The 17,826-nt window shown below is 36.5% G+C and overlaps 1 protein-coding gene across 1 annotated transcript in view; it reads right to left on the minus strand.

Moving 5' to 3' along the window:
• LOC134822809 (chitooligosaccharidolytic beta-N-acetylglucosaminidase-like) overlaps positions 1-17,826 on the minus strand; it is a gene marked incomplete in the record, with an annotated part of 941,725 nt that overhangs the window by 768,130 nt on the left and 155,769 nt on the right.

The following is a 17,826-nucleotide window of genomic DNA, read 5'->3' on the forward strand; positions in this document are numbered from 1 at the left end:
GTGCAAGGACAAATCACAGGAGGAGCAAAGTGCAAAGAAACTGCCACAAACTGCTTCTTAACGGTTGACCAGTGTAAATGATCTGACCCGGCGCGCGCTACTTTTCGAGAAGAAAGCGGCGCGCGCTACTTCGAAGAAATTTAGACGAGTAACATCCGTCAACTTAACGGGTGATATTCGTAAAATATTTGTTCCATATATTAGGACCGTCGACGAGTCCAACTCAGCGCGTGCGCGTGTCCTAGTAGGTTGCTACAAACTGCTAGTGCTACTAACTGCTACAAATTGGCACTAACTGGCACAAACTGCTACTAACTGCTGCAATCGCGCTGTTGAAAATTGATCACTTCTAGCGAGCCCGGCGCGGCAGGCAGTAAGGTTTTTTTGGGTATGTTCTAGTTACCATTTAGAAAAGATCGCTGAGCTACAACATTTTATGTAGCATGTAGGTTTTTAAGAAACATGAACGCCGAAATTGGACAAAAATGTGATTTTGAGTCGGCTTAGCCTTATATTTGCTTTAACCAAAACAATTTGGTTGTGGCTTGCAGTTAAGCTAATCCTGTGCCACCAAATGGCGGCACAGGATTTTACTTGTGAAACAAGCGCGCGTCACGCAGGAAGCTTCGGCGTATACTTATATATACTCAAAGAAACTGCCACAACTTGCTAATAACTGCTGCAATCGCGCCCACGCATGTCTTTACTGCACAACGCACGCCGCGCGCAACTGCTACAAACTGCTACAAACTGGCACTGACTGCTACAAACTGGCACTGACTGCTACAAACTGCTACTTAATTGACGATGTCAATTCATGGCAGCTCGGCGCGGCACAGTAGCGCATCTCGCCGATCTAGCGCATCTCGCCGATGTCGCTGTGAGAAGCCTTATTAAGTGCGCGGCGCGGCACAGTAACGCATCGCGCTACAAACTGCTACTAACTGCTGCAAACGGCGCGCGAATGCGTGGGCGCGATTGCAGCAGTTAGTGCTAGTTTGTGGCAGTTAGTGCTAGTTTGTAGCAGTTTGTGGCAGTTAGTGGCAGTTTGTAGCAGTTTGTAGCAGTTTCTAGCAGTTTGTAGCAGTTAGTGGCAGTTTCTTTGCACTTTGCTCCTCCTGTGAGCCTGGGGTCCCTAGGTAATACAATTACAATGTGCATTGTGCAATGGACAATGTATTAAGTATTATATACGTCTTTTCGCGCATTCTAACTACATGAGGTTATCGAATATTATTTAAAAAAGTAGGCCCAGGATCGAGGACGCTGTCGAGTTGAGCGCCGCGCGCATCCAGCACTGTTATGCTTGCATCGCTGACTTCGCTGAATTTGCTTACTGCGCTATTAAAATTAATTCGCTTACTTTGCGCGCTGATCGAGATCATGCTCTTTACATTGTACATTTATCAATGTAAAAAGCATATTAATAGTAGTAATAGAATTTGGATCATTTTCCTCAACCCAGCAAACCTTAGTGACTGGGCGTAATTACTAGCTAAAGGTGACCACGTCTTCACAGCGAGTTTATGCTCGCTCCCGCACTTATATTTATTTCACAGGGGAAGCTGAAACCAGGTCTTCGATCAAACGCTGCCATTTGTATTAGGGGTTTTGTTTATAGTTGTTACTATAGGTTGCAGTCTTGTTATGACAAAAAATCTACACTAAAACATACTTTAGTTTATATTGTGTAGTTCAAGGATATAAAATGCAGCTTCAAGATAGATATTGGAGAGCTGGCGAAAGATTATGGCCTTTGTATCAATGGTTATAATAAGCTATAAATATCTTAAACTATACAGTGTTAATTAAAAATTTCGTTATACTTCATTCTCAAATTAAATTTTAAAAATTCAAAAATATGCATTCATTTTATTCAAACTTTCTCACACATAGTTTACTCATTGCTCTAACCAGAGCCCTCCTGCTTGCTACTACTTGTGAAACAAGCGCCTCACGCAGTACGCATATACACATGGCTATGTGAAGTTTACTCACAGGACAAGACTTAGAGAAGATGCGCAGAGCGACCCAGCAGTGCATCGCGCTACAAACAGTTCGGGAACGTGTACCTCGCCACCTGCGGACATGTAAAAATGTTTCAACCGGCAGGTGTATGTAAATATACTACTGAGGTAAAGATTGGTGTAGACAAGTGAAACTCGAGGGTAAACTATGGAAATGATAGAAGGATGATTCAATGAAACAATAGGTCTATTGTTTCATTGTAATGCCTTTGGGTAGTGTCCTCAATCAATCAATCAATCATTGAATAGGCTGTCACTCTATTAATGCACCACACCGCTGCCTCCACTCCTAATAGTTATACAATAAATTCTAAATTGCTAATATGATTATGAATTATGATATTATAAACAATTTAGTTGTTTTGCAAGTGCGAGATTAATTTTGACAAGCGTGTTAATGTAAGTAACTTATCGATGATTTTGACTCAAAGTGGGTATCAAAAGGAAGAAAAGCTTTTTGAAACCACAACAAGTTTAGAATAAACTTGAGCATGCCCCTATATTTACCTTCACTTCAGTAGAGACCCCTCGCAGTACAGAGCCTCAGAAACATGTCCGCTATTATGATTACTCAAGTTCCAAATTGAAAAGCTTTGTAACTGAACTTGAGGTAAAGGTAAACCAGCTCACTCCTTCAACAACATTTGATGAGTTTACGGCATGTTTTGACCAGACACTTGACAAACACTGCAAACTGGAGGTACCGAAAGTGACAAAAAGAACTCCCAAACTTAACCCATGGATTACAGACAGTATCATCCAGTCTGTAGAAAGAAAGCATGAACTACGTAAGGAGTGGTCTGACACCGTTACCAACAAGAACCCTGGTGGTAATATCTTGCTATACCAAGTATTTAGTGATTATCGTAGGATGCTCAAAGCTATCATTAAAGCTGCCAAACGTTGGCATTACTGTAACGAAATTCTAAACAACTGTGAAAACAGCAAGAAAACCTGGCAAATTATTAACGAACTCAGAGGCAAAAAGAAGAGGCAAACCAAGCCCCCATTTATCATTGATAACCAAAGAATAGTTGATAGAAGAGCAATTGCTAATGGATTCAATGCTTGGTTTGTCTCTATTGCACCAAAGCTGAATGAGACACTGAATAATCTATCTAATGGCCTGCCTATATTACCCATGAAAACTTTCTATGACTTCCTGAACCCAAGAAATGAAAAAAATATTAGGTTAGAAGATTGCTCCTCGAACGAAATATTGAAAATCATAAGAGAGTTCGAAAATGGTAAAGCCAGTGACATTCCCATAAGTGTACTAAAAAAGTCATCTCATGTAATTGCACCTGTATTATCAAACTACTTCAATATCCTTATGACCCAAGGTATATTTCCTGATGTCCTGAAAACTGGTAAAATAACACCTGTATATAAGAAAGGTAACCCAGAAGAAATCGAGAACTACCGTCCTATCTCCACACTGTCCGTCTTCGGTAAGATCTTTGAAAAGCTCATATATTCTAGAATATACGGATTTGTTAGCTCCCAGGGAGTTATATCGAAGACACAGTTTGGATTTAGGAAATCTCACTCTACATCTCATGCAGTCAATTACTCTGTAGATTTAATTACGAAATCTCTTAAACTTAAGAATCATGTTTTAGGAATATTCATTGACCTTAGCAAAGCTTTTGACACCATCGATCATTCAACACTTCTTATAAAATTAGAGGGATGTGGAGTGAGAGGAGTTGCAAATTTGTTGTTTGGGGACCGGTTTTTGGTACACCGGCCAATGTTTACAAAATCATATGATACATAACAATATAATTGTATTTAATATACGTGAATATTAGAATAGAAATGAAATCTTAAATTTCTATTTTTCCCCTGAAATTGTTACTAAGTTCAAAATAAATTTATATGACGAAGTCTACTATAAGAATATATATGAAAGTCAGACCTGCTTCGCGAAAACTAACAGTTCTGTGTGCTAACAGATCCTGACTGATACTCATTTACACTAACTAACTAAGTAACTAATACTCTTAACTATCTAAAAACCAACTAGCTAGCGTGTGTGCTCGTAGAGCAGCTTAAATAATAAAATATGAGCCACAGTTCATGCTGCCTAAATCTCCTCACAAAATACTGCATCGTAAAAAAAACTCGTTAAAAACGGTTTATAGAATACAACGGCCACCACTTAAACCAAATTAAAATACATACTATGTAAAAACTACACTGTATCACCACGTAGATAACGAAAGTGAACATAACATATTAAAGTTCATAAGTTCTGATAACAAGTCAGTGTACTTGTAGATAAGGCTCTAGCTCTCACTAACACAATTAACTTTATTGTCTCTGATAAAATAACGCTTGCTATTGTCCTGCTTTATTAGTTCTTTCATCTGTTTGACAAGTCCACTGTGTAGTATTCTCTGCTCCCTTGTCCTATCCGGTGCAAGATAAACTGACTTAAAATCATCATTTGTTTTAAGTTTGTGTGCATTCCTTAGTATAATGTCCACATCGCTAGAGCTTTGTAACTGAACTTTGACTGGTCGCGTTTTCTCAGGAACTTTCTTCCCAATCCTGCATATCTCATCCGTGTCAGGAAAATGACAGCCCAAAAGGAAAATGACAGCCGTCAGGAAAATGACAGCCATCAGGAAAATGACAGCCCAAAGATTGCCTGTTTGTTAAATAACCTCATAAAAAGCTACTTAACAAACAGGCAACAATACACTGAAGTTGTAGGAGAAAAATCAGATACCCTATCTATTCAATTTGGTGTCCCACAGGGTTCAATTCTTGGACCTCTCCTATTTCTTCTTTATATGAACGACATCACAAACAGTTCTGAACTAGGATCATTTGTTACCTTTGCTGATGATACTAATATATTTGTTGTCGGCAAAACAAAACGTGAGGCATATGAACGAGGAAATGAGCTTTTGTCATCATTACAGTCTTATATGAGAGCGAATAAGTTACATATAAACATGTCCAAGTGCTGCTACATACACTTCAAACCCAACATGGCAGGTTCTAAGTCAGAGATTTTATCACACCCTGAACCTGTACTAACTATAGACAACTATCCAATCAAAAAGGTTTCATCCGCAAAATTTCTGGGTGTTATAATTGACGAGAACCTATCATGGGAAGATCACATTAAAGCTCTTAAGCGAACCCTAAATCATTCCACATCCACTTTATGTAGACTTCGCTGCTCCCTTCCAGAATTTCTACATCAACAATTATATTATACTCTGTTCGAATCACATCTTTCCTACTGTATATCTGTATGGGGTGGGGCAGCTAAGCAACGTATAAGCTCAATATTTACTGCTCAGAAGTACTGTCTCAGAGTACTATTTGGTGATAGGCTGGCGTACCTTGATAAGTTTAAGACTTGTGCACGTACTAGGCCTATAGGACACCAGAAACTTGACCAAAAATTTTTCATAAAAGAACACACCAAACCGATATTCAAGCATAATAATATTCTAGCTATACAAAATCTCTATACATACCACAGTTACCTCGAGCTCTACAAGATAATGAAATTCCGTGCTCCAATATCCCTATATGAGGGTTACACATGTTCGTCGAGGAAACCCTGCCTTCTTATCTGTCAGGTAGACCCACCTGACAACCACAACACAAGGTCAACCAAAATTTTTAACATTTTAACCCCAAAGTTCAGAATGACTGACTTTACTACTAGTGTAATGTGCTTGCGAGGAAAACTTAAAAGTGCGCTATTAGCCAATCAGCATAACCACGCACTGCTTGATTGGACCGTGAAAGATTTTGACTGCACAAATATTATTTTCCAAACATTATAACTGGCTGTTCACACACATCTCAATTAAATTCCTCTAGGCTACTGTTTTCCAAGTCTTGTCCTGTGAGTAAAGAATGTGTGAGAAGGTATTAATAAAATAAATGTATATTTTTTGAATTTTTAAATCTAATCTGAGAATGAAGTATAAAGAAATTTTTAATTAGCACTGTATAGTTTAAGATATTTATAGCTTATTATAACCATTGATACAAAGGCCATAATCTTTCGCAAGCTCTTTAATATACACCTTGAAGCCACATTTTATATCCTTGAACCACACAATATAAACTAAAGCATGTTTTAGTGTAGACTTTTTGTCACAACAAGACTGCAACCTATAGTAACAACTATAAACAGAACCCCTAATGTCTACTAACAAATTTCTTCTAGTCCTAAAATGAGCCCTGTCTCTAAAACCTAACTGAACTAGCGTTTCGGTGTGTGCAAAAGCTTTCAGGCACGCGCATTCCTTGCCCTGTTAGTTACCTGTCCTTCCAAAACCAAACTAGCAGTCAAGGACAAAAAGTCATACACCAAATGGGCATTATATTTTATGAATTGTTTTACATCTTTTTATTCTGTAAAATGTGCTAAAATTAAATTTCTTGTTTCATTGAAAATTTCTTGTTTCATTGAGAATATGTTCACCGCAAACAGAAGAACAATGCTTAATTTCTGGGCTACTGCATGAAAGCAGTTGTGGTTGTCTCCGTGTTCAGTCTTTAGAATGTATATCGATTTGTTTCTGTGAGTCTGTTTATCTTTTTTCTACTTTAAAAAAATTAAAATTTCTTGTTTCATTGAATGTAAAAAAATAAGTCTGGTTAAAGTAGGAGTAGAAGTAGTTATTTGTTGAATTGTTTATTTGCCGTTTTATAGTTCATTATCTTGTAACCAAATAAAATATGAAATGTTATAAAATACATATTTAAGATCTGAAATTGCTAAATTGTCCCTATCAGAAACAATGCTTTATCTCGTGTCCTTTCGAATTACATCGCCCACAGTCCCTGGACATATGCCCACTCTTTTCACACCTAAAACAGAATACTTCCTGATTGTCTGTTTTCCAATCTCCCTTCCTTCTCTCCGACTTCACATAAGTTAAACCTAGTATAACAGGAGGGACATCTTTCTTGTTTGCTGTTGGGTAATTACCGTACCGCAACTTTATTTACTCATTAAATAACAAATAATCACAGTGTACAAATACCGTGGCCATCTCCCAAAAGTGACCTAGTATTTTACATCAATAGGAAACAGGATTGAAAGAAAAAGAAACAGGAGAAAAGAAAAAAAGATATAGGAAAAAGAAAAAAGAAAAAGAAAAGAGGGGAAAAAGGAGGGAAAAAAAATGTTACGTAAAAAAGAAAAAAGAAAAAAAAAAAGAAGAATTAAGCATTAAGCATTAAGAAAAAAGAATAAAGAATGAAGAATAAGCATGAAGAATAAGCATGTTTTGCAGCGTTGTTAGGTCAAATATTTGAGGAGACAGTGGGCCTACTTTTGAACCTCGTTCCAGTGGACGTAAAATTTCATCCACTTTTCGTTCCCATTCCGAAATTTCTTGAGACTGTAAAATTATGTAACCTAAAATATTTGTTTCGCATTGAATTTCTTTTATGTTTTTCGCAAATTTATGGTATAATTTTTCGATTAAAGCTTCATATTCCCATTGAACGGTGCGTTTTTGAAAATCATAAACTTTATGAGTGAATTCATTAAACTGCTGTCGCATCTGGTCAATTTTTTCGTTTAATTTGCGCGATTCCCACCAATTATAGCCAAAATTTAAAACACTGCCTATTATGGGTACTGATAACATGGCCATAGCAGTTGCTTGGCGCTTGGCACGTGTGACATTTCCTAAATTGAAATTTTTTAGTTGAATTTTCTTGCTTTTCCAAAATGTCTCTACTCTGTCTTCTAAAGAACTTGATAATTATATATCACTGAGCGTAGAAGAAGGTTGGGAATCTATTGTATGGCAAGGATCAGTTTGGTCCTTAATGCACTTCATGTCAAATTCGTAAGCTGTGTACTGTCGAGTTTCATGGTCAACTGTATAGTCTCTACGTAAAGCACAATCCTTATAGCCTGGTACATAGCTGTAGGACCCACAGTTATCGTGCTTTTGGCAGTTTTTCATACAAGTTTCTGCATTAGTAACATTTTGGAAACGTTGCACTGTCTCACCTGAGCCGATTTCCGAACGTATACAGTATTTTACCGCAAGTGAACTCTTAAAATTTCTGGTTTTTAATTTTAATGAATACTGAGATCGGGGTAGTGTAAGTGCTTAATCCAGCTATTCCTTTCATCTCTAGCGCTATACCTTGATGAACATGATAGAGTTTCACCGGTTTAAAGTCAAGAAAACAACAAATTTTTATTTAAATCAATTATAGCAACAATTTGAAAAACTTTAAAGCTCTTCTATTACCATGGAATATACTACGGGTATGGTAACTTGGGCTATTGAGTTGTTAAGTAGATTAAGATTAGTAAACCTGCACTTGCATTGTATATTTTATAAAAACTAGAAATTAGGCTTCACGGTAAAATGGAGAAGCAGGCTGATCTTGGAGAGAGCAGACCGTAAAGTTTACGCACCCACCAGGGCTACCTACCTACCCCAGTTGTTCTTTTTGGTTTATCAGCTTGTATTGTTATATTTATGGACCCCAAGTCACCACACTAAGAAGGAGTATGTAAAAAAAAAATAATAATAATAATAATAATAAGTTAAGTTAATATCATCATATCTGTTTAAAACAGTAAAAGTCAAGTTGAGGATTGACTTTCCTAGTTAATTTAAAGGTTCAAACGTTTGGGAATATAATAATGTTGGTATTTGTATCTGCTGCAGCAATAATATCGAAATATCATTTGTCTACAAAATTTTCGCCACTTCAATAGATATTGGGTCGGCAATTTGGTGAGTGAGTGATGAAATGGTTTGGTCTGTGACTGAGTGAGGGGCGATGTGAAAGTTGTGGTAAGTCCAGGTGTTATTATTGTTGGTGGATTGAGATCCCAGTCGTTGCCGTATGCTTTGTTTTGCAGGCTCAAGGCCATAGTTATCATTAGGTAGATGAACATCTGAAAACAAATTTGTCTTAATTGATTCATTAGCTGGTTCTGGAGTTTGAGGCTATACTATCGATTAAAACTTGGATTAATAACATTCCACATTTTTTTCGGTTAAAAATATGGCAGGATTAAGCGCCATTAGGCTAAATGGAATAAAAGGTTCACTCAGAGTCCCAAGTGAAGTCAACTTGGCAAAATCAACTTGGCAAAATCGGGGGGTTTGTAGGACTTCTCGTGAGAGAAAGAAAACTATAGAAAGAAACTATTAAAAGAAAATTTCTAAATAAAAAGGAGTGCAGCCGGTGACGTACACTTGGGTTGAGATTCTTCTTTACTCTTTAGTCTGTCTCCTGCGGTGAAAATCAGTTTAATAAATATTCTATGAATTTTTTTAATTTTAATAACTCTATCTCATAAAGTAGTTTTATAGTTGGGTAACTAATGTTACTTAACAGAACAGTTAGGGTTTTAGTTACTTACGTTCAAAAGGGACGCCCAATCAAAATCCGGGATTGACGACAAGGTCTTGCACTCTTGCCTTTAGATTTTACCTGCAATTTGAATGTGTTCTTACAATAATACTACCGTTTTATAACACTGCTTAAATATACATTACAAGTTAACAAGTTTGTATCCATTTGGTTTTTCGTGATTAATTAGATTAGTTAGGTAAGTTTAAAAGACTTACGTACTTCGATACCGGTCTTTTCACAATTGACTGGAAATATAAATAATTATAGATAGCTTGACAAATTTCAGAGTCGGGAAGTTACATACATATTGATTAGTGAATTCGTTTACAGATATATGAGATTTTAATACATCGAAATTATACTCATTCTTCTATATTTTTAAATTAATTTGTAGCTTTTTAATAAAAAATAAAAGTGGATCAGCAAATTCTTTAATTCAAATCTTTAAAAATTTACCTTCTTCTTTTTGGCTTGTGCCTCCCTAGAAGAACTCCCCGGAACAGGTTCATCAGGAACAGGAACGTTAGGAACAGGATAATCAGGCTGGGAATCTATTGCTATTCCCACGATATTTTTAAAGGTTTTCCCCCCGTGTTTCGGGCTTGTCCTTAACGCCACTCTAAGGCGAACTTTATCATTCTCCTAAAAGATTAAATCGTTTTTTAACAGACATGTGAGCTTTTGTTCTAACAATTATGGTAATTTTTACAATTGAACTATCAGATTTATTAGTTACTCAACCCACAATTTCTAGATCATTTTTAAAAATATTTAAATAAATAAAATTTAAAAAAATATCAATACTTACTTTCAGTGCTGGGGGTACCGCTGTGTTGTACACCATTAAATCTTCCACCTCACCAGCGTTCGTTCTTACTGTTAACAATGTCCGCTCTTTCCCTGGCGAGGACATGAACTCGATTCTTCCGCAGATGTACATGATTGAGAAAACGAAAAAACTGAAAAAAACGGGGAACTGAAGTTTCTCAGCAGTGTACATGGTGTTTATTCAATCAAATACGGTAATTATTTATAACAATCTGAAATAGAATTAATATCAATTATAATACAGGGTGGGCCAAAAGTCAGTACCCATACGTTGGCCTTTATAGCTCAGTCACTGAGTGCCCAATTTAAATACTTCTTTCTGGTATGACTTACTACCACCACTGGTTCGAGGAATTTGTCAACTCGAAAAATATTCGCGTTCATTTTTTTCAAATGGAGGTTCATTTTCACATTTATTTGATCGTTTGGATAGTCGGATCAAGCTAAATGTTATTGAATTGTGTTTGGCCATTCGAATTACGTTTGTCCTGAAAGAATTAGAACTGTAGCTTCTCAGATGACCGAGATATGAAGCATAACGAGTTTATTCATTACGTGTGATCAGGTGATTGGTATACCTAATCACGTGATAAGGTGCTCCCGTTAACCGCCCCGTTAAACATTATGGGAATTGTTAAGGGTGCCCAATTAAGGTGTCGTGTCACGGTGTCACATAATCACCCAGTCAATATTGTTAACGAGATACAGAAAATGCTTGATAACTTCGTCATTTCTAATCCGTTTTGCCTCATGTTTTCAGATCATATGCAACATTTGATAATTTACCGTATCTGAAAAAATTAGGCGTTCAGCATGTTCAGAGAAAACAATATAGGTGTTTTAATATTGAATGGGCGTGGTCACGCACAAGTGTACTCCAAGATCAGTTTACAGGATGACCAGAAGGAGTCAGGCTCACTACAAGCACTCTATCCAGAAGGGGTCAGTCACTGGTGCAGTACGATATAGTTTCACCTTCAGATCAATAGATGGAAAGAATCGTGCCAGTACTTGTATCTTCTCTGATTCAAATGGAGCAGGTATGAAATTTGGAGAGGATCACAAAAGGAGCTTTGGTAAGTGGCTGCCTGGTCGGAATGTTTGGACTCCTACAATAGATGACATTAACCCATATCTTGCATGTGGATACAAGAACATTGTTATTATGTGTGGTATAAATGATGTTAGAAGACCATCTGTTAAATCTCAGCGTGAAATTTTTGCTATATTTAGTCATCTAGAATTCAAGATTGAGCAAATTCAAGAGGCCAATCCAACTGCCCAAGTATTTCTTTGTCCTCTTTTACCAACTCGAAATGCTGATTTAAATAGGAAAGTTCTTTACTTTATAGAGCTTATTCGTCGTGAGCTACTTCCCAAAAACTTTGGTGTCCAGTTCGTTGATGGCTTTGATGACTTCCTGGATAATAACACTGGCTTACTTTGCCTAACCTTGTCCAGGGAGTTTGACAAATATGGCCGGACGGATTACCTGCACCTTAATTGGAAGGGAGTGGCCAAACTTGCTACTTTAATCCGTAATACTGTCCTCGTTAGGATGCATGGAGGGACTGATAGGAGGAAGAGGGGGAGGAGGGACGGTAAGGTTGGTTCAACACTTTATTCTCATGCCGCCGGAGGACAGCCTCATGTTGAAGGCTATCAGCCTCCAACATGAATGTTCTTAAAAAAGAGGTCTGTGCCCACTGTTTAAAAAGTATTTATTTAGGTCAATCTATATTTGAATGCTACAACTGTAACTGTCCCATTCACTCTAGATGCTATAACACCAGTGACAAACAAAATCAAAAAGTTGACTTGTACTGCAATAATTGTCTCCACTTAGCAGTAATCCGTTATAACCCATTCAAGCTTCTGAATGATGACAATGATGATAACACTGATGCAGATGATGTTACACGTAAAATCTCTGATGTACTTGAAAGCTGTGACTCATATTCTGTAAAAGACATAAACCGCACCTTTGCTAACGAATTACAAGTGCAAAACTCACTAATATTTCAAAATCTTGATGGCAACAAATCAAACTTTGACTCGCTGGCAATTGAAATAGCTAGATTTACTAACAAATTCTCTGTAATTGGTCTTGCTGAAACAAATGTAGGCCCTGAATTGAAAAACTTGTACGAACTCACAGGCTATGAGAGCTTCTATCAAGATACCTTTGACTCGAAAGTAAAAGGCTCAGGAGTAGCTCTATATGTCCTTAACTCCTTTAATGCTGTTAAAAATAACAACCTGTCACAAGTAACAGAAAATCTAGAAACCCTCTTTGTAACCATAGGAAGTATAGGAAATTCTACTTCTATAGGAGTAATATACCGCCCTCCAAGTGGCAATGCTGAGCAAGCTCTCCAAGAATTGTCGTCAATCCTTGATAAAGCACCAAAACATACACACATTGCAGGTGATTTTAACATTAATCTCCATGGTAAACACAGTAACATTATTGCACAGTATGAAGACGTCCTATTCAGTAGAGGCTTCTTCCCATTGATATCATTAGCAACTCATGAAAAGCCTGGATGTAATGCCTCGTGCATCGACAACATCATTACAAATGACCTAGACTCTGTTACTGCCTCTGGAGTCATAACTGATCACATATCTCATCACCTACCTATATTTACAATATTTGACTGGGAAATTAGCAAGACAAAAAATATTCACAAGCACACTCAATACTATGACTATTGTAAATCAAACACTGATAAATTTGCTGAAGTCTTGGGTAACAAACTAAACAATGAACCAATTATAGATTTTACTAACTTTCATGATATCTTTAAAAACAGCATTGACGAAACCTGCAAACTAGCTGTACCCAAAACCACTAAGCGCACTATGCAGAACAACCCATGGATTACTGGCGGGATTATAGCCTCAGTAAACCACTGCCATGGGCTGTATGATGACTGGGCGAAAGTCAGGAAAGTTAAGTGTAAACAAGGCGAAACTGACACAAAAGGGGGCACATGCGTGTGTTCTATCTGCTGTAATAAAAGAAACCGTTATGATGACTACAAAGAATATAGAAAGGCTCTAAAAAAGGTTCGTAAAAAAGCTGTATCTGAATATTATTCTGACAAGTTTCTTGAAACTCAGGGAAATTCCAAGAAAACCTGGGAACTGATAAATAAAATTCGTGGCAAACAGAAACGTGATATCAGACCTATATTTACCATAGACAATGAAAAGATAACTGATCGCAGAGTTATAGCTAATGAATTCAATAAGTATTTTGTATCCCTAGCATCTAACCTTAATGCAGCCTACACAGAACTAGGAGAGATACAAATAAATCAGCTTCCAAGTTTCTGTGACTTCTTACCTAAATCGAATACAGCTAATATATATCTACATGACTGCTCACCTGAGGAGGTGGCTAAGATCATATCGGAACTTAAGAATGGCAAGGCTAGCGACATACCAGTACATATAGTAAAGGCAGTATCAGGCAAAATTAGCCCACTACTATCGGTATTGTACAACGAATGTATGCAACAGGGATTTTTTCCAGACGACCTAAAAGTAGGTAAAATAAGTCCAATATATAAGAAAGAAAATGCTGAGCTTCTTGAAAATTACAGGCCTATCTCAACCTTAGCAATATTCGGTAAAATACTTGAAAAAATCATATTCTCCAGGCTTTACAGTTTCTTTCAGTCGCAAGGATTATTATATGAAAATCAATATGGCTTTAGAAAAAATCACTCGACAAGCCATGCACTCAACTTTTCTGTCGACTACATTGAAAAATCTTTAAGAGACAAAAATCACGTACTAGGCATCTTCATTGATTTAAGTAAAGCTTTTGACACAATCTGTCATGATAAACTGCTTAAAAAACTGAATGATTATGGAATTCGAGGGACTGCAAATAAATTGATAGCCAGTTACCTTTCTAATAGACAGCAATATGTTTCAGTACTTGGAGAAGAATCCGAAAAACTGTCTGTAATATTTGGTGTTCCTCAGGGGTCAGTATTAGGTCCCTTGCTTTTCATTATCTACATCAATGAAATATATAGAGTATCAGACCTAGGTAAGTTTATACTTTTTGCCGATGACACCAACATATTTGTTGTAGATAAATGTATAAAAACACTTTACTGCAAAGCTAATAAAATTCTTAAACTTGTTCATCAGTATATGAAGAGTAACTTGCTGCATATCAACATAAAGAAATGTTGCTATATCCACTTTAAGCCGAACTGTAGAAATGAACCAGATTCAAACACCAATGAATTAGAACTGACACTAAATAATATAGTAATTAAAAAGGTGGAGGAAACTAAGTTTCTTGGAGTCATTATTGACCAAAAACTGAACTGGGATGCTCACTTAAGAGCGTTAGACCGTAAATTGAAATGTGAGATAGGTAGACTATGTGGAATTAGACGCTGTGTACCTAAAAAACTATATAAGGACCTGTACCACACCCTTTTTGAATCACACCTATGTTATGGAATATCTGTTTGGGGAGGTGTATCAAATAATAAACTAGAAGCCATATTTAAAACACAAAAGAAATGCATAAGAATTCTCTTTGGTGATAATGATGCATACTTCAATAAGTTCAAAACATGTGCCAGAGTAAGGCCTATCACTAGGGATAAGACCGGTAAAGTTATCAAGCAGATGTTAGGCAAAGATTTCTTTGAACTAGAACACAGTAAACCAATCTGTAACGAGTATAACTTCCTGACTGTCCACAATCTTCATAAGTTGCACTGTTTACTGGAAATGTTCAAAATTAATAAGTTCCAATCACCAATCTCAATGTTCTCTTTATTCAACAGGTCACCAAGACGAGACAACTACTTCATCCCACCCACTCCATCCTCACTATTCATCTATCAATCAACTAGTATTTGGAATCACTGCCGTAAGTCAACAAGTGAAATAGACTTCTCCACTCCCATCAGTATATTCAAGAATAATCTTAAGAAATCTTTGTTAGAACTACAGTCTAAATATGACCGACAACTTTGGTGCAGTTACAACTTTGATGCAAATGAATTATCATTGAAATAGGTTGATTTAGTAAACATAATCACATGAGTAAACCACGGTGTTATTGCAAAAAACCATGACAAGGGTATCAGACCTATATTAATCTAAGAGACGACACAAAACGAATCATCATACAATAAATTTTAAAATCCTGCGGCACAGGATCTTGTTGTTTTCCTACTCTACCTCTCCCAAACCCCTCTCTCCTTCTCCTCTCTTCAGGTTTATTCTTCAATTTTTTTAAAATTAGATAGCAGATGTATTTTCTTTTAAATGAAGTAATGGCATTATACATTGATTGGTATCGTATGTATGTTGTGTATAGTGTTTGCTGACTGGGTATATGCTATATATTTTGAGGTTCACGACGTCTCGTCCCATGGGTGGAGTTGTAGGCTGAGTATGTGTTCTCCTTACTTCGTATGGGGAAACATTGACAGGTTTGCCTTAGCCTTTGGGACGAGTGTTTGCCCACCGGGGATCCAAAAATATGATTATCATGGACATTACTTTGACACATAAACTAATCAAACGACTTGAATGATTCCAGAAAATTTTACTAACTGCATTTAGCTAGTTTATAGTAAATACACACGATCGCAGAATAGAGGAGCACAATTGGGTTCTTTGTTCTGCGACTGTGTTTCCTCGGTGGGCCGACAGGTTTTTGTTGTGTAGTAGTGCTGGGGAAAAAAAAAAAAAAAAACGCTTTAACTATCAATGAGAGTACAAATTTTTAATTCTTGACCTTAGTGCCACAGTTTCTGTGGTAAAAACAAATTTATAGTTAAACGTTATATAATGTAGAAGGGCATGATTTACTCACATCACTAAGCATCTGGATGGATAATTAGCACACAAGGATAAACTGACCTTTAAACATGACCACCAACTATACCACGTAACCATAGCTCCGAAATAAATAAATTGCTCTACATAGAAACATCTGGCCTGATCCTATCACATTGTGGTCCCCAGGGGTTCGGTAAAGCCCTTACAGGCAACTGGGTCCTTTTACCAGCCACAATAAAATTGGTCATGCCAGTACTGTCCTAAACTGTAACCAACTATTTAAAAATTAGACATCTTTAGCTAAATTTTAAATTTTAAGTCATAGAGCAATCTTCTTAATTTTAAAATTTTTAAGAATTATATTTTACCCTAACTATGATGTGGTGGCATTTCATACTTAACTAAATTTCAACTTTGAAAGTAAATAGATTATTAGTGACAACAAATTATAGTTTAAGACATCCATTCTGCATTGTGTTTCCAATATTAGAATTTATGATATGTATTGATTGAATAATTGGTAATAAATTTAACTTTTGTTTTATTAAACTTTTGTTTTATTAAAATATTCGAATTTTCAAATTTTGACGACAGAATCCTCGAACCAGTAAGTACAGTATGCCATCTGCAAAGCGGATGCTATTAAGGCCAACGTATGGGTACTGACTTTTGGCCCACCCTGTATAAATAACTCCATACAAATATAAATGCGAATTCAATAGTCAAGACCAATAAAACTACCTATAAGTCTCAAAGTGAGTATCCTTAACCTAAAACTCACCACTGGGTAGATCTTTTAGAAAACATTGCTATGTAAGGTAATAAGGGTTAATACGTGAATAAATATTGAATATAACACATGGTTTATATAGTAATGACAGTTTCTTTGTTTTAGCGGAATTCATTGTCATTGCCCTGGATGTTTGATTGTTATCAGGACTGGGGAGAGCTTTGCCCCTACAGTAATTAACAAATTAATGGAATGTCTAATACAAAGGAGCGAGTTGTGTTTGATTGGAGAGGGTTTTGTTCTTCCGGTGACTTACACACTTAAACTGTGTTTGTTGTGATAAAAAACGCTAGCTCAAAGTTTGTAAACAAAACAAAGGAATGTGATGAAGCATTTGGAACAAGCAGTATCCTTAAGTTCTTGTCCACTCTTTATTTTGCTAAGATAAAATAGCGAGTTCAACAGAACAAAGAAATAGAATGTGTTTAGACTAATTGTCATCGACCTGGATAGTTGATCAACACCTGAACACATGTGTTGAGGGATAGCCAAAGTTGATGACTCGATCCTAGTACCACTTGGCAGCTGTGTAGATGTTTAGAGGAGAAATTTTAAGAGTGAGTCATAAACGGCAATCCCCCTCTAGAAATCTCTTCTAGAAATCTAGAAATTAGTGAGTCATAAACTGTACTCCCTCTCTTAAACTTGTTCATCAGTATATGAAGAGTAACTTGCTGCATATCAACATAAAGAAATGTTGTTATATCCACTTTAAGCCGAACTGTAGAAATGAACCAGATTCAAACACCAATGAATTAGAACTGACACTAAATAATATAGTAATTAAAAAGGTGGAGGAAACTAAGTTTCTTGTAGTCATTATTGACCAAAAACTGAACTGGGATGCTCACTTAAGAGCGTTAAACCGTAAATTGAAATGTGAGATAGGTAGACTATGTGGAATTAGACGCTGTGTACCTAAAAAACTATATAAGGACCTGTACCACACCCTTTTTGAATCACACCTATGTT

The sequence above is a fragment of the Bolinopsis microptera genome, chromosome 11 (genome assembly GCF_026151205.1).
Source record: "Bolinopsis microptera isolate Bmic1 chromosome 11, MBARI_Bmic_1.0, whole genome shotgun sequence".
Classification (NCBI taxonomy): domain Eukaryota; kingdom Metazoa; phylum Ctenophora; class Tentaculata; order Lobata; family Bolinopsidae; genus Bolinopsis; species Bolinopsis microptera.